The following is a 22723-nucleotide window of genomic DNA, read 5'->3' on the forward strand; positions in this document are numbered from 1 at the left end:
CGGCCAACCAGACCACAGAGATAAGGACCAAGCAGGTGACATGCTGACCAAGCTAAAGCCATATCAGTGCCATGATGAAGGACTTGTGGTCACTGACCCTCCCAGCACAGCCACATTGCTTAACCCTTCCCTGCCTGTCACCACTATGCATCTCTGTAATTGGTGCGGTGCGGCAGACAGCTAAGCCTAGTCGACTGGGGTTCTCAGAGTTCTTGCCCTAAAACTCCAGAGACATCACCACGGTGATTTTGATTGCATCCCTCCAGCAGCTAATAATGCTGAGCATGTCTCTTGGTGCTTATGCTCACCTCTGAAGTAGCCTTCCTCTGTCTGTGCAGAAATCCATTGTGAGTTCTGCCTCCTTACTGCGAGAGTAAAAACTCCAATTCCCACTCTCCTGTAGCTAGAACACTCTCTGCCAATCAGACAGATGAATGTGGTCGTCTCTAGAAGAAGCTGTTTAGGGTCCCAGTGGTGGTAAGGTCTAATCTTGGCTCACAACTGGCATCAAAACATCACTAGGGGTATTTGTCTCAGTGTTCAGGGATGCAACAGCAGTATCCTTCTTCCTCCCTCCCTCCCTCCCTTCCTCCTTCCCTCCTTCCTTCCGTCCCTCTCTCCCTCCCTCCCTCCCTCCCTCTCTTTCTCTCTTATTATTATTATTATTATTATTTTTTGAGACAGAGTTTCTCTGTGTGGTCCTGGCTGTCCTGGAACTTGCTCTGTAGACCAGGCTGCCCTCAGATTTAGAGATTCACCTGCCTCTGCCTTCTGAGTCCTGGAATTAAAGGCATGTGCCACATACCCGGCTAACAGCAGTTTCTTAATGAAAATAGTATGAAGCCTTATAGAACCAGCCTCAAGTCAAATTATATAGCACTATCCAAACTTATTACTATTGCTGTTATTATCATCAGGGTCTCCATCTCTCTCCCAAGGGCTGCGATTACAGGCTCGCATGATCATGCCTAGCAGCAATTCTTTGTTCTGCTCCATATCTACTTAATAAGACCCCTTTGTGTTATATCATTTTTTTGAAAGAAGGAATGGGTTCATTCTGTTTAAATCAAGATTGTAATTCTAGAATATGTGTCAAGTATTTTAGAGAAATTCTTCACAGGAATCTCCCCCAAACAATAATAAAGTACAGTGAACAGTTAGCTAACCAATTCAAATTTAATGATAACATAATAAAAATCTGTCAATAATACTGCTTTTCTCTCTGAGCACCATTTTAACTTGAAAACCAAACTGACAATCTATGATAATTCTTGCTTCAACACTGGTCAATATTTTCTCAACAATGATCTTGTTATGGCAAGCACAATGACTGATAATGTTTGTTGCCAATGACAAGCGTGAGCTTTCAGAAAATGTATTTTGAAAACCTTTTGTTAGCTACTTGGTGAATTTGACACCTTACCAATCAATACGTAATAGGTGGCAGTGTTAATGAATGGGATTTTAAAATTTTATCAAATGAAATATGGCAGTGTATAGAAGGCCTGCATAAATCAACGAAACAATATTTTCCAGGAGACCTATGCAAGGTGACTGGAGATGTGGTTCAGCAGTTAAGAGCAATAGCTGCTTAGCAGGAGGACCTGGGTTCTATTACTGTCCTCCACGTGGTGGGGGCTCCTATCTTTAACTCCAGTTCCAGGGTACCCAACGCCCTCTTTTGGTTTTCTGGGAACTGCATGCACGTGGTGCACAAATATGCATGAAGACAAAACACCTATACACATAAAAAATACATATAAAAAGGTTTTAAAAGACCAACACAAATTTAAGAATATTAAAATCATGTATACCCTCTAAATTATAAAAGAGCCATTCACGTGCAGGATGAACCAATGCATTTTAGCCCAACGAGGCTTGAAAGCTTGCTGATAGGGTTTTCTAATTGACTTAATAATTTACTTTGAGAAGCTATCATTTAGTCGGGAGGTGTCTCTTTAATCTGACTGCCCCAGCCACCACCAGCGAGCGACTAGCTAGTTGGAGCACAGACCAAGTCGACTGTCCAGCAGGGAGCGCCAAGATCCCTCCTAGACACTCGGACTCCGCCTCCCGCCTTCAAAGGCCCGCCCCCAGCATCTTGCTCCACGCCAGGGCTCCGCCTCCCGCGCGCCAAGCCCCGCCCCTAGTCTCTTGCTCCACACCGGAGCTCCGCCTCCCGCGCTCCAAGCCCCGCCCTCAATCTTTTGCTCCACACCCAGGCTCGGCTCTCCGTGTACCAAGCTCCTCCCCTCGCGCTCACCGGTCCCACAGTTTCACGCGGTGGGCGGGATTCCTCACAGGCTATAGGCGGGAAGCCGGTGGCTCCAGGCAACGGTGTTAACCGGGCTCAGAGGCGGAGTCGCATTGAGGAGCGTCCACACGTGACGCGGGCTCCTCACACACCGAGTCCGGAGTCTACCCGAGGGAAGCCCAGGGCGGCCTTGGAGAGGAGCAAGCGGACCCGCGGAGGTTCTCCCTCAGCCTCAGGAAGGACTCCGAGATGCGCGGAGCGGAACCCCTCTCCAGACTTTAGAGTCGCCCCCCTCCCCGACCGGGACCGTTACCGGTCGCCGCCTGAAGGAGCGGCTCTGTGATTGTCGCTAGAGTGGCCTGGGCATCGTTTGTCTAGGGCACGTTGACTTGTGGCCCTGGAAGGTAGTGCTCTGGGCCCCTGGGTTGTCCGTGGGGCACATGGCACATCACTTTTCTGTAGCGATTGTGCCAGGGACATGGGCATGGGCGGGAACTAATTCCCACGGGCAGTGCCAGCAACGTGCCGAAAGCACCAAGCACCAAGGCGAAGCCACCAGGCTGCTGCTGCTGCCTGATTTCAGGCTTCCCAGTTTTGTGCTAAATCGCAGTAGGCTTTCTTTAGTCGGGGCCATGCAAAGAGTGAAGATCGTAGATTTAAGCAGCTCCCAAATACTAACGGTGGTGTGAAATATATTTGGTTCTCGCCTCCAAGGGTTCATTAAGATAACTTAATATGCCTTTGAGATGACAAGAGTTGAACAAGACTTACCAGATTTCTTCAGATTCGCCTCCCACCATTGTAATTTTTTGCTCCCGTATAATCCCGTTCACATTTTACTCTCTGTATTATTTTTCAGTCACTTACCGATTTCATTTCTCCCTACTCAGGTTCTTTGCTTATTTCCTTCCCAGCGTTGCAGCTGGATCAGTATAGCTCCAGAACCTGCTGTCAGCTCCACCCTCTTCAGTACTCAACACGACTATTAATCCTTAGAGGATAGGCTGCTGAACAAGGTGACTAGATACCTGTCAGGCAAGCTTGTTAAAAGATATCATTCCTTGGGTTTCCAGTCAACTTATTCACGAAAACTCATAAGATATTTCTCATTTGAGCTTTAAAGTCTAACTGAGCTGTAGCTTATAAATATCTTAAAGGGCATTCGTTTTTCCTGAAAAAAAAAATCTTTATTGTATTTGGAAATCAATAGCCTAAAGGTAATTAAAGTATTTTTAGTAATTTTATGCAAAAAGGTTCATGCATGTGAAAATTTTCTTTGATTGCATCATAGTGGTGTTCCAGAACTTTAGGAGCATTTCAGATTTTCAAGATTGCTAACAAACTTTGTTAGTTTTCTAATTTTTGTTTTCTTTTGAGGCTTTTAGTTGGTTTCCTTCCTCCTACTTCCAGGCCCTGGAGGAGGTGTCTCAAATCCCAAGGCACAAGTAATTCTGCCTCAACTATCCCATATGCTTGAATTACAGTATTCTGGCATCATACTGTCTACCTGTATTTTGGATTTAGAGTTTGACATGGACATGGGATAAGAATTTGGGGGGTGTCAAAATTATATACATATATATATATATATATATATATGTATTTATACACATGAATTTATAAGTCTGGGGGTAGAGTGTTATGGATTGAATTAGGTTCCTTTCAAACACAGATTAGTATGATGGCATATATCTATAATCCTAGCACTTGGGGGGTAGAGGTAGGAAAATCATAAATTCAAGGCTATTCTTGGCTACACACACACACACACACACATACACATATGCACACACACTATATATATATGTGTGTGTGTATGTATGTATGTATGTATGTATATATGTATGTATATAGTGAGTTTCAGGCCAGGCTAGGCTACATGAAACTTGGTCTCAAAAAACAAACGAATGGACTGTAGAGATGGCTCAGCAGTTAAGAACACTGTTCTTAACCAGGTTCAATTCCTAGCATCCACATGGCAGCTCACAACTGTCTGTTACTCCAGTTCTAGGGAACCCAACACCCTCACAAAGACATACATGTAGGCAAAACACCAATGCACATAAAATAACGAAAATATTTAAACAAATAACAATAAAAAAAAACAAAAAAATTTACTCCCCAATGAGGTCAGATCCAATCTGTGGTACTTTGATATGGTTGCCCTCACAGACTAATATAAACATTGTCAAGAAAGTAAAATGTCTCAGGTGCAGTGGTGTGTTTTGTAATCCCAGAACTCAGGAGGCCAAGGCAAGAAGATCTCAAATTGGGAAATAGCCTGGGTTACATAATGAGTCTATGTGTAAAAACAAATGAGAAGATAATACCAGGGGGCTGGAGAGATGGTTCAGTGGTTAAGAGCTCTTGCTATGCTGGGTAGGGTGGTGCACCCTTTAAACTCAGGACTCAGAAGGTAGAGTCAGGCAGAGCTCTGTGAATTCAAGGTCAGACTGGTCTACAGAGTGAGTTCCAGGAAGGCCAGTGTTTCATAGAGAGACCCTATCTCACCCCCCAAAAATACACCCCCAAAAACTCTTGCTACTCTTGCTAAAGACTCAGGTTTGGTTCTAAACACCAATATAGTGGTTATAACCATCTGTTCAGTTCCAGGGAATCTGATGACCTCTTCTGACCTCTGTGGGCACCAGTTACACCTGTATTATACATGTAGGCAAAACACTCATGCACAGCAAATCTAAAAAAGTTTTTTTTTTTAAAGACGACAATATAGATTGGGAAAACAATTTGCAAACTATGACTCTTATGATCTACTTTGGATATATGAATAACCCAAAGCCCAACAAGAAAGACAACACCATTTAAAATGAGAAAAGATGCCAGGAAAAGTGTGTAATTCCAGTTACTGGGAGGTTGAGGCAGGAAGATCACAAGTTCAAGGCCTTCCTGAGCTACTGAGACCCTGTCTCAAAATTTAAAAAGAAAAGTGAATACTGAGGATATAGCTCTGTAGTAGAGCACTTGAAGGGGGAGGGGGTTGGGAACGATTAGGGGAAGGAGATGAAGAGATATTTCTTTATTTACAAATAGCAGTGAGAACATGGGAAGTTGGTCACATAGTCATTAAGAAAGTGCAAATCAAAATATTAGTAAGATTCCACATCAAACTTACAAGGATGTCTGAAAGAGAAAGTTTTGGTAAGGGTGGAGTTGGTTCTCTACTGTTGGAAATGCAAAATTATTTTAAGTGGTTTTACAAAGCCTCTTTGTAGAACTATGGAATAGTCCTTTAAAAATTCAGTTATCACACAACACAGAAATTCCATTCCTAGGTATATAGCAAAGAATATAAAACATATGTCCACTCCAAATTTGGTACATGAGTTATTTCTGGGGAAATATGTCAGTTGTAGGGCACTTGCCTAGCACACAAGAGGCCATGGGTTCAAGCCCCAGGAACAAAAGGAAAAAACTAAAACAAATTAGTATGAGCGGTCAGTGGTAACATACTCCTTTAGTTCCAGAATTTGGGAGGAAGAAGCAGGTAGATCTCAGTGAAGTTCGATGCCAGACTGGTACACAGAGGTAGTTCTAGGACAACCAGGTCTACACAGAGAAACCCTTTATGAAAAAAATAAAATACAAACAAAAAACCAAATTGGTATGGGCTAGAAAGATGGCTCAGTGTTTAAGAATTTCTGCTCTTCCAAAGGTCCTGAGTTATACCACCACCCACATAGCAGCTTATAATTATTTGATCCTCTCCTCTGGCATTCAGATGTACAATGTACAAACAGACAAAACACCCATATTCATAAAATACATAAATCTTTAAAAACAAATTGGTACATGAGTATTATAATAGCATTATTTGTTACTGATAAATAGAAATACATAGCAAAAAAATGAAAAACTCTAGTGTTCAGCTCCTAAGAATTACCCTTACGAATTCGTGCTGTCTAAACAGCTTTTTGTTGGCTTGTGCCATCTCACTAACTAGAAATTGGAAGCTGTCAGGAATGGGGACGTGGCTACTTTGGCTGTATTCCAGATACAAGTCAAATTTAAATCAGTTCTATATATCTCCCATTCAAAGACCCAGAATAAAACAGCAATTATTGCAAGGTTTGGTTTCTTCATGGTAGAAAAGAAAACACACTAGAGACCACCTCAGAAAAATTCAGATGGTCTCTCTACGTTGTGCCAGGAATCACCCTACGCTTGCTAGACAAGCAGTCTGCCTCTGAGCTGATTTCCCAGGTCCCACTTAGGGAAGGCCTAAGTATGTGTGCTATCTGCCCTACATACTCATGTTTCATTAACTGAAGGAACTCATGTGGCCAAGCAAACTGTGTGGAGATCCCATGGACCAGAGAGAGAAGTACAAAGGAAAGAAGAAAGGCATGATCTGTACTGTTCACAAAACTTCCTAAAATTTACACCTCTAATGCATATGTGTTTTGATAAAAACTTAGTATGTGGATCAGCAAAGTGGCTTAGCCAATAAAGGTCCTTGTCACCAAGCCAGTTCATCTGAGTTTGATTCCCAGAACCCACACATGGAAGTAGAGAATGGATTTCTTCAAGTTGTTTTCTGACCTCCACATAAACACTTTGGTACACACACACACACACACACACACACACACACACATACACAATTTTAAAAACTTTTAAAATATGTGGTCACTTTTTGCCTAAGGACAAATTGGAAAGGCAATCTTTTTTTTTTTTTTTTTTTAGTATTCTTTACACATTTATTTATTTATTTTTAAATATTTATTTATTTATTTATTTATTATGTAAATCATATTCTGTCTGCATGTATGCCTGCAGGCCCGAAGAGGGCACCAGACCTCACTACAGATGGTTGTGAGCCACCATGGGAATTGAACTCAGTACCTTTGGAAGAGCCAGCAATGCTCTTAACACTGAGCCATCTCTCCAGTCCTGGAAATGCAATCTTTATTCTAGACAGTCACTTATTCAATTAAAATGAAAGACATCTAGCTTGGTGTGACAGCCTACTCCTGTATAAGGCACAAGGATCATGAATTTGAATCTGGCCTGATCTGAAGTGATACCCAGTCCCCAAATGAATTAAGAAAGTCTTTTACTGAAGTTTAACTGTGATTTGTTAGTGGGAAAGAAACTATCAACTTCTACCAAACTCTCTTAAAATTTACTAAAATGTAAACCTTAGTAGGTACATTTATTCAGATGCCTCTAAAACAAGTGAAATAAAAGACTCAATTGAGGATCTACAATCAATATAGAGGTAGAGGGAAATGAGAAGAAGGGGAGGACTTAAGCAAGAGTAGTTTCCACTTTTAAATGTCATTAGAGCATCAGAAGAACAGTCAAGAGAATGGAAGTAGGTTTATTTTTTAAAGAGGTTGAGCTCTCTCTCTTTTTCTCTCTCTCTAGGCAGGATTTTTCTCTCTGTGTAACAGCCCTGGCTGTCTTTGAACTCACTTTGTATGCAAGGCTACCCTCAAAGGCATAGAGATAAAGGCATGTACCACCACACTCAGCAAGTTCTTTCTCTAAACTATTGAAAATTAGATTTATAAGTCAGAAATCTCTAAGAAAAAACATATAAAAAAAACAAGTTTGTCTTAGATACATTGGAGTCAGGCTGGGAACATAAAAGAACGAAGAGTGGAACTTAAAATGAGTTGCACCGAGTTCCTAGGGCTACCATACCCAAATGCCATTGACTGGAAGTTTATTGTCTCAGGTTCTAGGCCTGAGGATGTAGTTCAGTGGTGGAGCACAAATATGCTTAGCATTCATGAAGGTCTGAGTTCAATAGCCAGCATCTGCTCTCCCAGAAAGTTCTTAGGGTGTTTACAGGATTATTCTAAACCTGTATTGGGTTTACAATAGGAATATCAAAAACCTGTATTGGGGTTCCTTTGCGTTTAACTGGCTCTGATTAGCTGCAAATCTTTGGTCTTTGACTTGCATTTGTAACCCCCAAGTATCTCCTTCCCTCATCACTTCTGTCTGTCTGTCTCTGTATGTTGGCTTGTTTGTTTTGAAACAGGGTCATATTATTTTTTTTAGACTGGCCTTTATTAAGCCCCTGAGATCAGCTAATTCTCCTGCTTCAGTGTTTCAAGGAGCTGGGACTACAGGTGTATGCCATGTATCCAGCTTTTTCTGTTTTTATGGAACACCTGTCATGGCCTGAGATATGGCTCAGTGGTAAGGCGTTTGCATCACATGTTTAGTTCAACATAGCAACAAAATAACTGAATAAATGAAAGATCACATATACCAGCTCACATGTAATTCCAGCGACTGGGAGACTGGTACAGAAAGATTTGCCAAGAGTTTGATTCTAGCCTGAGATACACGGTAAAGTGAGGCCAGCCTGGCCTATAGGGAAGATGGCCTCAAATTCTAGATTCTCCTGCTTCTGGCCTCTTAAGTGCTGTGATTATAAATGTGCATATGTGGCTAGTATCACCCCATCTTAACTAATTATGTCAACAATAACCCCACAGATGTTCCTCCATATATGATGGGGTAAATTACCCTGTAGGCCCATTTTAAATTGAAAATATCTTAATCTTCTGTTTTCTTCTGTGACTCAGATTGCCTGCATGATTTTTCTACCAACCAGTATGAAAAAGAAAATGCTAGAATTCTTAATTTTGGTAAGTAGAAAAGTAATTTCTTTAAGGATAACATTTAGATATTTACTAATATCTACCCATATGATATTTACTTCTCTACCCCTGAGAGTAGTATACTCTGAGGACAAGGGAATTCCTACTGACTTCATCATACAACAAAATATGCATACGAATAAATACCTAAACATCTTAATAGACACGGCTGGTTATAGGATAAAGTCTACTTCCCACCAGATTGACATGGCCAGTGTAACAGTGTAACAGAATTCTACAAGTGAGTTATAATGACCAAGGCAAATAGGTCCATGTTCATATAATTGACAGTATACCTTAGGAAGCAGGAAGAGTATCTGATATGGCAGTTTTCTGGGAACTAATAAAAATCATTTGAAATAAGCTAGTTTTGGAAATGGAAGTCTATATATGATGGACTCAGGATCACACAGTCTTCTCTTCTAAGCAACTTCATAGAGGTGAGTAGATCTATTGAAGAAGAGGTACTTCTAATTTAGTTTTGTCCCTCCCTCTGGTTGGTGAGGCCTGCTACTTTAGTAGTGGATGAGGGATGCACTAGTGTGACCTGAAGGTAAGAGAAAACAAGCTTATAGCATCTAAACAATTTATAAACCACTGGTCAAGTTGGCAAAAAGATGGTCAAACTTTGGAAAGTCAAAATCCCCAAGGCAGACCCTCTGAGAAGTCCTAGTAAGTGTTTTGTTGAGTCTTCTATGCTGTGTCTCTAACCTGCCACCCTCTAAACTGATACCTCAACTGTTCATTCTGAAAAGGAGAGAAAGGGTAACGCAGGAGTGATTTCTTTCCCTGGCTGATCAAAGTCTAAGAAGTAGGGCTGCAGAGAAATGCCTCGGCAGGCAGAAGCTGTATATTGATTACATGTTGGTAATAGTACTCATGTAAATGAGAGAGGAGTACTTTTATTGCCTAATATCGGTGAGAAAAATGGGAGCTGGAGAGACAACTCAGCATTTAAGAACATGGCTCGTGTAGAGGACCAGGCTTGATTCCCAGACACATGGTGCCTCACAACTGTTCTGTAGCTCCAGTTTCTTTCTTTCTTTCTTTCTTTCTTTCTTTCTTTCTTTCTTTCTTTCTTTCTTCCTTCCTTCCTTCCTTCCTTCCTTCCTTCCTTCCTTCCTTCCTTCCTTCCTTTCTTCCTTCCTTTCTTTCTTTCTTTGAGATAGGGTTTCTCTGTAGTTTTGGAGCCTGTCCTGGAACTAGCTCTTGTAGACCAGGTTGGCCTTGAACTCATAGAGATCCACCTTCCTCTGCCTCTTGAGTGCTGGGATTAAAGGCAGGTGCCACCACCGCCTGACTTGTAGCTCCAGCTTCAAAGGCTCAGATGCTCACATCTGGTTTCTGAGGATGCCAGGCAAGCAAAAAGGTAGATACAACACATGCAGGCACATGCATCCAAACACACATACAAAATTTAAAAGAAATTCAAATCCAAAAAAAAAAAAAAAAAGGAAAATGTCACTAGTTGAGGCAATAGAAAAAAAGATCTTGTCTTCTGACAAAAGTCATGTAAAACAAGTCCAAGCCACTGGGTATAGCTGGAGGTATCCAAATACAGCCCCATCAAAGGTCCATTTCTGGATCCGTACTTGGAGGATATGACGATACCACTGGGAGTACTAGGAGATACTACTGAACTGGCCTCTGGCTTGAATTTAGAGAAAACCTTCACTTGGTTTCCTTGTTAACAGATAAGCCTTTCTTTTGATGTCCTGATGAGTAACATTCCTCTCTCTGATTTTAATGCCCTAAAGTCCCTTCTCACCATACAATTATTGCTACTAACATAGCATGCTCATAGCCATGCCACCCAGACCACAGGGAGAACATCACCCATAAATCATTGCTTCTCTAATATATATACAGCAGTCTTTTCCTCTGCACTAAGAAAGCTTATGCTGTGTAGAGGCCACTTTCAAAATAGGAAAAGGCATTTCCAGATCTTGTCCTTAGCACAAACACCTTTGGGAAGAGCATGGCAAACATTTCCCCCTTTCTCCTCACAGCTGTTTCCGGGAGCCTTTGCAAATCAATTCAGCATGAAGGGAAAACAAGAAAACCAAAGAAGCGGCTTTAAAAATCGTGACGTCAAGCAGGGTCCAGTGTCTCTCATCTGTAATACGAGCATTTGGGAAGCTGAGGCAGGAGGACTGCTGTGAGTCTGAGACCAGCTTGAGCTACAAGTTTGTTTCAAAAAACAAAACAAAAACGAACAAAGAAAAAGAAGAACCATGATGTCATGGTGTCAGTGGCTCTTGGATGACTCTAGTTTTCTCTACTCTAACTGTATCAACAAACTCAATTTCTTAGAGCAGTCGTGTGGTAAAGTGACCAGCAGAAGCCACAGAAATGGCCACTGTCTGTTATTCAGGAGAGGTTTTGCATGATTTCCTTCATGACTGCATATGCTTTTCTCTTGGATGGTTTTACCTTGCCTGCTTCTTAAAAATGTTCATTGGCATGCAGGTGCATTTTCTGCACTGTCTGTTCTCACCCGGTGCAATTCCTCATCTAATGTCACGGTCTTCTCCATACCCTGATGTCACAGAGTGCTGACACAGGCAGGCTTCATCTACGGAATATACTTTCTTTCACCTCAGTGTCTCTAAGGCTTTATTGGGAAAAGTGTTAGAGAATATAGAAATATTAGCCTGAAAATCTTTCGAATAATCTCCATAAAGAGAATTCTTTTGTCCTAAGTATTAGCAAGGGTACTCCTTTTCCTGCCTATCCCAGCTATCTCATGAAGGGGGTCATAATAATTATTTTTCTTTGTCATAATTAGCCCAGTTCTGTTCTTGTAGACAACAGATATGTATTGTGCTTAAATGTCTTTGGGTAAATGCCTATCCACATGATCACTGGCTATTGTAGGCCCTGTATCTGGGCTGGTCACATCATCCACAGTCACTGAGCTGAGTGAGGCTCTTCTTTAAGGTAGAATATTTAAGGTAGAATAAGGAGGACATATTCTCTTCTTTCTTCTCTCTTGTGGAACTTCATGAAAGGCTTGGCTCTTCTTTCTACTTGTCTGAATAAAGAACTGGAGGGTTTCTCTGAGCCCTGATAGGATAAGAACCCTGTCCTTGGGCAGTCTACATGGCTCCTGGTCCCTTGGCTGCCCTTAGAGATGTGCCTGCACCTTTATTGCCATGAGTTGGCTTCTGGAACCCCAGAAGCACTGGAAGATGAAGGTCCTTTAGGGAACCCATTCTTTTCTTCTGGTCTGGTTGCTTTTGTTCTTTCTCTCCCTGTCTCTCTTGCATGTAGCCAAAGCTGTCTTTGGATTTCTCATCCCGTTGCTACTGTTTCCTGAGCAACAGGATTGCAGGTGTACACCATGCCTGGTTTATGGGACTCAAACCCAGGGCTTTGTGCATGCTCAACAAGCACGCTACCAACTGAGCTGTACCCCAACCTCCATTTTGCTTTCTTTACGAAGCTCCAGTTTTTTAAACTAGCCATACTACATGCTTGGGTGAAGACTTGCAGAATGCATTGGTAAATGCCGCTGCAATTTCTGTTTTCTTTTCTTTTGTATCATAAAAATGACTGCTGGCTTGCTTTGGTGAGAGATCAAGTAGTCCAGAAAGGAGGCTGGGTCTGTTGAAGTCAGTGGGATTCTCTTCTTGGTTTTTAGTCCAAGAAGTACAGTTTAGTAGAGAGGAAGTTTCAGTTGCCCAGTGTTCTGAGAAAAAGTACTTTCTTGGGTGCTGCTGGCAAACTGGGCAAGTGTCTGGGAAAGATGAGCTGGAAGAGCTAGGCTCGCCCTCTGGACAATAGGTAGTGCTGAGGGTAAAAGACTGCAAGTGTTTGGATTTGGGGCAGTGCCCTTGCCCAGCTAATGATGGACTGCACTAAGCTTCTGCTTTTCCATTTGAGATAATCTTCCACTCCTTGCCAAAAACAAAAAACGAAAAACAAAACAAAAACAAAGCAGATTATCAGCTAGATGTATGTTGATTCTTTGAATAAATCTTGAAATAGGGTCATTTGCGGACTGTTCTAATCATCTATGCTGGGGCCTGAACAGAACCATGGGAATTTGAACCCTGAAGGGCATCTTCTTTCTGTGAATTGGGGAGTAGTTGCATCAGGGTTTGATACATGGGGGTGATCCTGGGAGGACAAATGACTGTTAAGGCACCACTGAAATGACCAGTGGCTTGGACTAAGTGAAAAGCACCATTTGATTTCCTTTATCAGTAGAGAGACCTTTCTCCTCCCTGCTTCATTAGTGACATTTTTCTTGCTGGTGTCAGTGCCTGGGAGTGAGCTCCAGTGGTAACATGTGTTCTCTCCCTTCCCGGGAGCTGGCTCTGCTTCAGATAGTCTTCATAATTTGGGAGAGCACTGCATTCTTTCTGAAAGTTTGCTGGTATATTCCCAGAGAAAGAAAAGCTTTCTATCCACACAGCTGACATTGTGCTCTGAGCAATGTTGCTGTAGCTGCAGCCAGGGACAGATGAGGCCCCGAGATGTGTCTCAATTGAAACCTCTCTGTATGTTACAGAACATTCACTGGCTTGGACTCAGGAGGCTGTTTCATTTGAATGTCTGCATCGTTAGGATGATTGGAGACAGTATTGTTTAGGGGTTAAAAGCCTTCCACGTGGGCTGATTATCACAATAATCCATGAGGGCGGAGGCAGAATCTGTGCTTCTCCCACCCTGGCCTGGGTTCTGTACTAGCTAAGGCATGGGTCGTCAGAACCCACATTTGCCTCGTTTCCCACTAATCACAGGGGAATCATTCATCTGCAAGCAAGATATATGTGAGGTGTTCTTTCTGGGGTCACATCTAACTGAACCCTCTTCTACAAATGAAATGATTTATTCTATAGATAGCCTACAGCGACTTTGGTTAGAAATTATTTACAAGCAGCAAAAACATATTTTGTGAATTCATTTTCTAGTTCTGAGTTGGAGGAAGTAGGAGGCCAAAGAATGCTTGGAGATCCATACTGCTAAGTTAGACACAGTCATCTGATGGGATGGGAGTGTCGTACAACCTTGTGCAATGCTTTAGATAGGCAAATTGGGTAAATGGGACTGGCTCTTGGAAGTTGGTCTAATATTCTTTGGATTGCAGTAATTTTCTCTTAAACAGAGATCCTCACATATCACACAGTCTTGATGAAAATATTCTTCCTAGAACACTTTTAGGCTCACATTCTCGATGTACTTGGACTCTAGATTTAGTTTCTCCTTTAGCTCTCTGCAGGAATTGACATTGGCCAACAGCTTGCAGATGCCTTTTGTGAGGTGATAAATTTTTTTCTTTTTAAAATTCAACAGCAGAACATATCCAAGATAGGTTTGGTCAGATGTCGTTCTCACAGATATCTGGTAGGGGAAGTACAAAGAGCTGCCTCAACACAGAGGAAGGCGGTGTGGGCAGGGGTTGCTAGGAGCCCAGCGGCAGGGCTCTGCTTCACTGTCTTCTGACCTGCATTTCTCTGTGGCTGGGCTGTCGTCTGGTTGGGGTGGGGCTTCAGGTTGGACTACACTGCATCTCTCGGGCAACTCTTCACGAGGAAGAACTCATGGGGAGGGGTTGCAGAGCTCTTCGATTCTTTCTTTCCTCCCCCAAGACAGGGTTTCTCTGTGTAGCCCTGGCTATCCTGGATCTTACTCTGTAGATCAGGTTGACCTCAGATTCACAGAGATCTGCCTGCCTCTGCCCCCGAGTGCTGGGATTATATGTGCGCCACCACTGCCAGGCTGAGCCTTTAATTCTTGTGACAAGGGTGCAATGTCTCGAAATGATTTGTTCAGATTCCTTGGGATAGTTGTTCCCAGTGAGTGGGTATGGTGCTGCAGTTTCCAGAACTGATCGTAACTGGTTGTCATCCTTAATAGTGCTAAGTATTCGAGCCCCAGACTCAAGTTCCACTTCCCTAGCACTGATAAGGACATGATGTTAACTTAATTTCCTGTGTCTGAATTCGTTACTCTTATAGTTTTGTAATTAAGCCCACTTCTGAGATGGCTGGTGACTATTTTGAGGTGAATGGCCTTTGGGTTGTTCTTCTCTGTCTAGATAGGTTAAGACTGTAGATACCACAAACTAAGATTATTAAAGGTTTCCTGGGGGCAGCAGAACTGTGGGGTGAGGAACTAGGAAGGCTAAGAAAGCCATTTGTCCTTTTATTCTGGAGAACTAAAGGTGACTCCAAGCTTACAGTTCCGTCCTCTGCCCCCAGTGCCGTGTCATGGCTCTGGTGTCGTCTTCTCTCACTTTAGCTTTAGCTTTTCTTAAAGGTATTGTGGTATTTGGCTTTGGCCACAGGAACCAGATCACTGAATGGGAAAGATATCATCCCTGCCTCTACAGGCCACTGTTGAGTCCTACACAGCTGTCCCTAGTGGGTCACACAGAAAATAGCAGAAATGGCCCTGTGTCAACCCTGGGAGAACTGTCTCAGGCCTCTTCTATTTATCTGCTTTTGCAGGATTTTTCTAGATTTAGAGGGCATTCTTCCTGTTTTCAGCAAATGTTTTCATTTTTCTTCCTCAATTGCTAATGGTCACATCAGGCCAGTGTCCCTGAAAACTTTGAAGCTGACCTGACCAAGGCCTTTTGGGGGATCTACAGGGATGGAGAAAGGTAGTTCCTTAATCCATGTCTCTTCTTGGGGCTGAAAGGCCTGGTTAGGGATTCAGTGTCAGCTGAAAATGGCAGGGAGACACAGGGGTCACTCCTAGACAGGTTAAGATGTCGATATCACAAACCAGAGTTGGTGAGAGTTGCCTGGGCTGAGGAGGGCATGTGGGGTATGAAGCAGGGAAGATGAGAAAGCCCTGTGTGGTTCCCACGGGCATTGACTGGTTAAACAACTAGCACATGAGTGGGGAAAGGATACATACTGGCCTGGAGACTAGGGTGGTGGAAGGCATGAGGTTCCCAATCAGTGTCATCACTTTTTTTTGGCACTGGCACCTCTCAGGATCCAAAATATTGCTTCCATGAAGAATATCTGCAATAAATCCAAGCCAGGTTGGCAGGTGGAAGCACAAGGCTTCAGAACATAGTTGAATGACATTGATATCCTGGATACTTCTATTCTACCTGCAGGTGATCACAACAGAGACATGAAGGAAACCTTGAAGTGCACTGTATACATGCATGGACACACTCAGCCACCTTCTCTCAAGAGGTTTTCTCAGCCCCTTCTACACTGCAGCCCAGGTCAAACTTTCAACCTTCCGTGGAGAGTGACCAGCTGTGACATTCTGGTTGTGGCCTCTCAGGCTTTCCTGCCACACCTGGTGTCTGCTCACTGCTTTCTTCACCCCATTGGGAGCATCACTGAGTTGGGTCCAGTCCTCGTGTCCTGTCTTCTTTTCTCTTCTTGTCCCTCTGTCCATGCGATTCAGTCTATACTCAGATCCTCCTAGTTGTTGCCTGGAATACCACAGTTGCTTCTTACCTGGCTCCCTGAGATTCTCAAAGCATCTCTCTCTCACCATGTTATTTCCAGGCTTAAAATGCTCCCTGGCCCTGTGGTGCCCTCATGATGCGGTCTGAGCTCTGCAGCAGATCTGCAGGGCTCCTGAGACTCAGCTACTGTGCTCCCTGGTCCTGATCACTGTGCTCCCTACTCTGCCTCTGGACTGTGGCTAGATCGCTCCTCCTGGGCCATGGCTCCTCCTACCTGCCCCTCCCAGGTTAGGTGCCCTCTGTTTGTCCACCCAGGGCTCTGCAGACCTCTGTCCAGCAGGGGTGTTCTTCTGCTGTGTCTGTGTCCCTGCAGCTGGTATCTGCATATCCTTGTGGGTTTCCTTTGCTGTGTACACAGCAGTTCCTGGGTGCACTGGGGCTGTAGCTGAAAGATTTGGCAGATGCATTAAGTGCGGGCTGGTATGTTCAGCATGGCTGGCCACTCTCCTGGACTGTTCTTTATTGATCTCCTCTTTCTCCCAAAACCCTGTGCCTGAGTTCACTACTTCTGCTTAGGGTACTAGTGACCGCTAGGCTTCCAGAAGGAAAACCTTAGTAATCTACATTTCTGCCTCACAGACTGCTGCCACCAAGTGTTGATGTTCCTTTCCTATTATGCCTTTTCCTTTCCTCTTGACTTCATGGTCTGGCTTCACCCTTCACTTGGAAAATTCTCAAGTCTAGGCTTGGGATGTGCTGTAGCCCACACTGGAGTAGGATTGTGCAAACATGCAAAGCGAGGCTGGGTATGACCCAGTGATAGGAAGTTTGCCTGGAGTGCTTGTCAAGGCCTTGGGTTCCATCCCTAATATCACAAATTATTAACAGCAGCAACAACAAAGCCGTGCTGACAATTTTCCTCCTTGACTTTTCCATCTTATTAGGACTGCACCCTTGGCTGGCTGTTCCTCTTGTGTCCTGCCACCAGCCCAAATTTGACCTTCCCTGACCTTATCCACACTTAAGTGACTAGGCCCCAGGCGCTGACCCCTGCTAGTTTCAGGCTTGGAGTAGCCTTTCCCTGTCTTCACTGAGGATTTGAACTTCATGGCTGCTATCAAGCCGCACGTTCCTGACTAGCCCCAGGAGCACCAAGAGCTCCTCTGTGGTACTGAGGGCTCACCTCACCAACACCGGTCCATTCATCTAGCCCTGTGTGCAAGTGGTATTCTATGGATTTAAGGCAAGAGTGAGCCATCCAGGAAATTTCCTGCTCCTAGACCTCTGCAGTGTTGTGGAGATTAATTCAGCTGACTGTCTTCTTCCCTGAATGAGGAGTGTCTCAACGGTAAGCGGCCCTCACTGCCCGCCATGGCTGCCCTCCAGTTAAGTTGACCTGAGACCATCCAGAACACACCAACCTTAAGTTTGGGCCTGGGCCCATGGAATGATGGTGTGAGCCCTTCTGTACTGCAGGCTGCTCCCAAATGCCTCAGCCTAGGCTTGGCCCCAGCAGTCAGGGCTCTTACTAGCACGACTGAGTCCTCACAGAAGGCATTACAGATTCCAAGTGCTTCTCTCACCCTGTGTTATGAGTCTGCTGCTGGACCTCTCTGCACCCCTGACACTCTAGGGGTAGGGCAAGAGTGTGGCCAACTCCAACTTCTTCTGGACCCTGGAGTTTTCTGCTTCCCGGATAGCCAGCGAGTCCTGGACAGGGTAGGTCCCCAATTCCGGAAGCTCTGCCTTCTACCCTCTCCTCTAACTTCTTACCTGCTCCTCTTTAGTGTTTAAATGAGCTTTCTGGGTCCTTTCCAGCCTCCCCTTGCCTGTCCTGCTTTCTTTCTACCTCAAGCTTCCTTTCTGTCTCTCAGTCCTCAGGCTTCTCCCATGTTCCTTATTCCCCCCTCTCCTCCCAATGTCCTCTCCTCCCATCCCTGCTCCTCCTCCTCTCCTACCCTTCACTTGCTAGCTCTGAGGTGCCCACAGAAAGCTACAGAGCCTCTGCTGTCATATTTTCTGGGACAGGGTACGGTAGGCTGGGCCTGCTCTATCCCTTTTCAGTGACTGGTATCCTGAAAAACCAGAGGCATCTGTAAAGATCCGAGGAACGTATGGAGGAGGCAGGCATGCCCAAAGGATGCACTGACATTCTCTAGCTTAGTTTCTAAACTGAGGACTTTATTAATCAAATGCATATTTCCTCAGAAAGCCCTGAGTGAAAGCAAACCTTTACTATCTCCCTTTTTCCAGTAGGTGAAGATGAAGAAAGGGGAAGTCATTTGTCCCAGGTCATAAATGGGTTGGGCATGAGGGCTGTCTCTCTCTCCTACCCTTTGGGCATCACCCTCAGACCAACTCCTCTTCTGTCCACAGTAAAACAAGCACCTGTTATGCATACTGGACAGTCAAGCCCAAGCTCCAGTGATCCTATGTTGAAGTTATGGACATCTACCAGATCTGACAGACTCCCAGAGAAGAAGGACGGCCTCAAGGGTCTGTTTGAATAGACATTCCCCAATGCTGTGGTCTTCATGAAGTGCTGGGTAAGCCCTGGATCTCTTCTTCCTGCTTTCACTCAGTGCATTGGGATGGTGGAAAGAGCAGAACATGATACCCTAAATGTGGAAGAGGCAGCCAGAGGGAGAGGATGGGGGCACACACAGTAGATCACTGCTGGTGGGAACCACATGCTGGAATGGGGCTAACGCTGGAGAGCTGGGTGATGGAAGGAGGTCCTTTGGTTTTGGCTGTTTCCTTCCTCTTTTCCTCTATGTTCCCCTTTCCTTTCTTCTGCACTGGGTAGCACCTAGCACCTTCTCCATGCTAGGCTAGGCTCCTGCACAGAGGCACACCCCCAGCCCAGAGGCTCTAGTGGTGCCTGTGGCATCCAGTCCTGAGCAGGAACTGGGACGAAGGAGTACTGGGATCAGGAGGGGAGCTGGTGCAGAGCATGTCACTTGAGCCTTGGGTTTCTTGCCTGGTGCTAGTCCTTAGTTGGCCCTCCAGTGTCTGTCTTGAAGTGTTGAGCTTGGTAGACCCTGGAGAAGAAGAGTGTAGCAGAGGGCAATATCTCTCTGTCACCGCGACTGACCAGGCCACCTAAAAGGAAATACCCATGCCATCTCAAACAGTCTCATTCACAAACTTGGCCTGTTCTCTCTTCATCTCACTCCTGGGGAGGTGTTGAGTGGCTAGAACTGGTCCACAGGATGCCCTCCTCTGAGATCAGGGGGCACGGAGCTGCCCTCACATCATCCTTCCAGGGCCTAGACCACGCAGGAGGGGTGCAGAGAGGAGGCCAGGCCAATAGACAACAAGGGCAGGAAGGTATGTGACTGAACTTGACCGTGGAACGTTGGCCATGCCTGACGCCAGGCCTGGGAGGTGTCAGAACCCTTCTTCCGCTTCTGGTAACCCAGGAGCTGTTTTTATCTTAAGCATCTATTTGTTTTTCAGTGCTGCCCCTTGCTCTATTCTTGTTTGTTTGTTCTTATTTGCTTATTTATTTTACAGTGCAGGGGATGGGGCCTATGCACGCCCCCACATGCTCCAGACACTCTCCCACCAGTCAGCTTCCTCCTTTCTGCCTCCTACTCACAAGTTCTCATTCTCATTCATTCCCAGACCACTCAGTGATGTCAAACCTTCTTGTCCCAGCAAGAGCGTGTTCACACAAAGCCTTATGGCACATTCCTGGTAGCCTCAGGCTGAGATGGAATGGTCTCACCTACAACTTGGCCCAGTGGCTGTCTCTCTCCAAAAGAGGCTGGTGCTGGAGTAGAGACCCAGGGACTGACTTCAGATGCTTTAGTTCACACTCTCCTTATGAGCAGAACAGAGTTGGGCCTAGCTTTGGGAGGGGGCAGGTTCTGCCGGGCAGAGGGGAGATGGGCCATGTTCTTGTGTGGCTAGGAAAGACAGAGGGAGCAGGGAAGCTGTGGGGAGAGGGGTGCGAGAGGGAACAAGTGAAACCATTGCTCTGAGGTGAGCTGGATCCTCAAAGATCATACTCTACAAATCTAGAGTTTAATCAATGTGGGGTGGGTATACATGTGTATGTGTGTATGCGTGTGTGTTGTATGTGTATGTGTGCTGAGCCTTGCACATGCTCACACACCACTCGAGCTGTACACAGCCTATTGATCTTTCTAGCATGGTTATTATTAACAGCAGCATACTTCTTATAATGAAAAGCATCAACTTTCCCTAGCCCCAAGCCCCAAAACCCCAGAGCAGTGAGTTTAACTGCTTGTTCTGACTTCTACCTTCTGTGTGCTAAGAGCCAGGCTTCTCTGAGTGCCGGCACCTTAGGGACCCTGAGCTGAACCCAGAAGAGGGAGCATCGGAGGCCAGGGCAGCTTAGCAGCCATCTTCCAAATGTCCTCATGTGCTGGGGGCTCAGAGGCAGAAAAATGTAGTGAGGGACATTTGCTAATAGTGAGGGTTTGCATCAGTCATGGGCAGTCCCCTGTCCCCTGTCCTGCTCCCTCCTCCTCCCACTGTCTGCTGTGGACTCTTAGGAAGGAAACCTGTCCAGGCAAGAAACCTGCCTGTCTCACAGCCAGCCTTCCTCCTCCTCCTTTGTTTGCTCAGTCTGCCTCCCAGGTGCTGGGGAGCTGATGAGAACCTATCTAGAGCAGAGGTCACTTTGTTTTTCTCTGTCCAAGCTGCTGCCTCCCCCACCCCCTGAGAGTTACTGTTCACACTGAGGGGCGGTGGTGGTGGTCCTGCAGCATGTCTGGGCTTGTCCCCAGTGCAGATGGCAGCAAGGTGCAACAGAAGAGGGGGTGGAGCCCTTTGGTTCAACTCTGAGGAATATCTGAGAAGAATGTGAGACCAGCAGAGATCACTGTCCTTGGTAGGGAGAGACCAATATCCATCTCTGTACTGGACAAAGCCAGGACAGCATGTTAGCCCATCTAGCCTTCTGCTGTCTTCTGGGCCTGACATTTCTCCCAGGCACATATAATTACATAGCAGTGGATCTGAGCCACCCCACCCCACAGATAACTGTCTCAGCTCATTTGTCAGCCACCCGATACCCCACACCTGTTCCAGGCCCAGTTTGCTAGGTGCCTGTCTGCACAAATAGGGTGCAAGGTAGGCAGCATTCAGAAGGCTGGTCAGTGACGGGCTGATTGCCTTGGACTGTACCTGCAGGGAGAGGCAGTATTGGGTTCCAGGGACCAGTAGATATGCCATGGGGTAGGTCTCCTGTGGAAGTGAACCCCATTTCCTGAGGTTGTACATTCCAGCTCCAGAGCAGATTCTGGGACAAGTTTGGGATCCTCCACCTCTGTCCAGCTCAGTACTTTGATTTCAGTTATATATTCCTTCATAGTAGAAAAAAGAATCTTTTGCCTCTTTCTGCTCCATGACCCTCTACAGTGCTGGGCTAGGGCTGTCTGTCTGTCTGTCTTAAACAGGGTCCCAGGATGAAAAGTGATGGGGGTACAGAACTAAGGGGGTGAGTAGGGTTAGGTTCCTCTGCATCAAGGGACCTTGTCTCACTTAGCGCCACCTAGAGGTAAGAGGTGGAACAGCTGCATCCAACCTTTCTTTAAGGTATGTAGTGTGGAGACCATGGTGGTGTTCCCAGAACCTTCCACTGGGCAGATCATTAAAGTGTGCCGGTTGTGTGAGTAACTCCTGGGGTACCAAGATGGGAATACTGCCTTTGTGTGTGAATGTAATAACCTCCCCACACCTCCCACAGGGTCTCCCTGGCATGGTGTACAGAAAGGGCTTAGATGCCACAGCCACTGAAATGTCTTTTTAGTTATATAATAATTCACAGATCCTTGCTGTTATTATATATTGCTTAGCATGAAATTAAAACTAAATTATTTTTAAAAACACCACAAGCCACTCTCATGCCCACAATCCTACTTTTTGGGAGGCTGAAGCAGGAAAACCCATCTGAGCCCAGCCTGAATTACATAACAGAATTCTACCTGAGAAAAAAAAAAAAGAAGAAGAAGATCCCGCAAGGACATAGGTGGGTGTGTGGCTGATAATTAAAGATAGCATTGGCTGGAAGCCCGTGGACCAGGTGACTATAGTCTGCGAATCAACACCATTTCAGGCCTGGGCCTCATTCTTTGAAGCCCCCACAATCCAAGGCAGCTACTGTTTTTTGTTTTCTTAAAGTTTTTGCAACAAGGTTTTACTGACCCGCAATTCACTACACAGCCTGGGTCAGCCTCAGACCCATGGCAATTCTATCTTAGCCTCCCGAGTGCTAGGATTATAGATTCCAGTCACCATGCCCTGCCTTCCTCCTAGCATTTTTTAAAAAGGCATGGTCTAGTTTCTGCTCCATGTTTCTAGTCATAGCAGAATCTGAACACGCAAACCATCCTTCAGCTCCTTCCAGGCCAGTCTGACAAATTTGGTCTCCCAGGATTGATCTAAGGCTTAAAGTAGGAGAAAGCCCTGACG

General features: G+C 45.1%; 1 long non-coding RNA gene across 3 annotated transcripts in view; it reads left to right on the forward strand.

The window, feature by feature from the left end:
• The first annotated feature begins 2398 nt into the window (after positions 1 to 2398).
• Positions 2399 to 22723, forward strand: part of LOC125406910 (uncharacterized) — a 30146-nt gene continuing 9821 nt past the window's right edge. For 2 of the 3 annotated variants that reach the window (XR_007234033.3, XR_007234049.3), the window contains exons 1-5: positions 2399 to 2658; positions 3145 to 3270; positions 8818 to 8880; positions 10902 to 17998; positions 18656 to 18825. This is a non-coding gene — a long non-coding RNA (uncharacterized LOC125406910). Of the gene's footprint in view, positions 2659 to 3144; positions 3271 to 8284; positions 8426 to 8817; positions 8881 to 10901; positions 17999 to 18655; positions 18826 to 22723 lie in introns of those variants that run through there. The other variant, XR_007234048.3, reaches the window with a different exon arrangement.

This window comes from Myodes glareolus, chromosome 3 (genome assembly GCF_982192425.1).
Source record: "Myodes glareolus chromosome 3, mMyoGla1.1, whole genome shotgun sequence".
In the NCBI taxonomy this organism is placed as follows: domain Eukaryota; kingdom Metazoa; phylum Chordata; class Mammalia; order Rodentia; family Cricetidae; genus Myodes; species Myodes glareolus.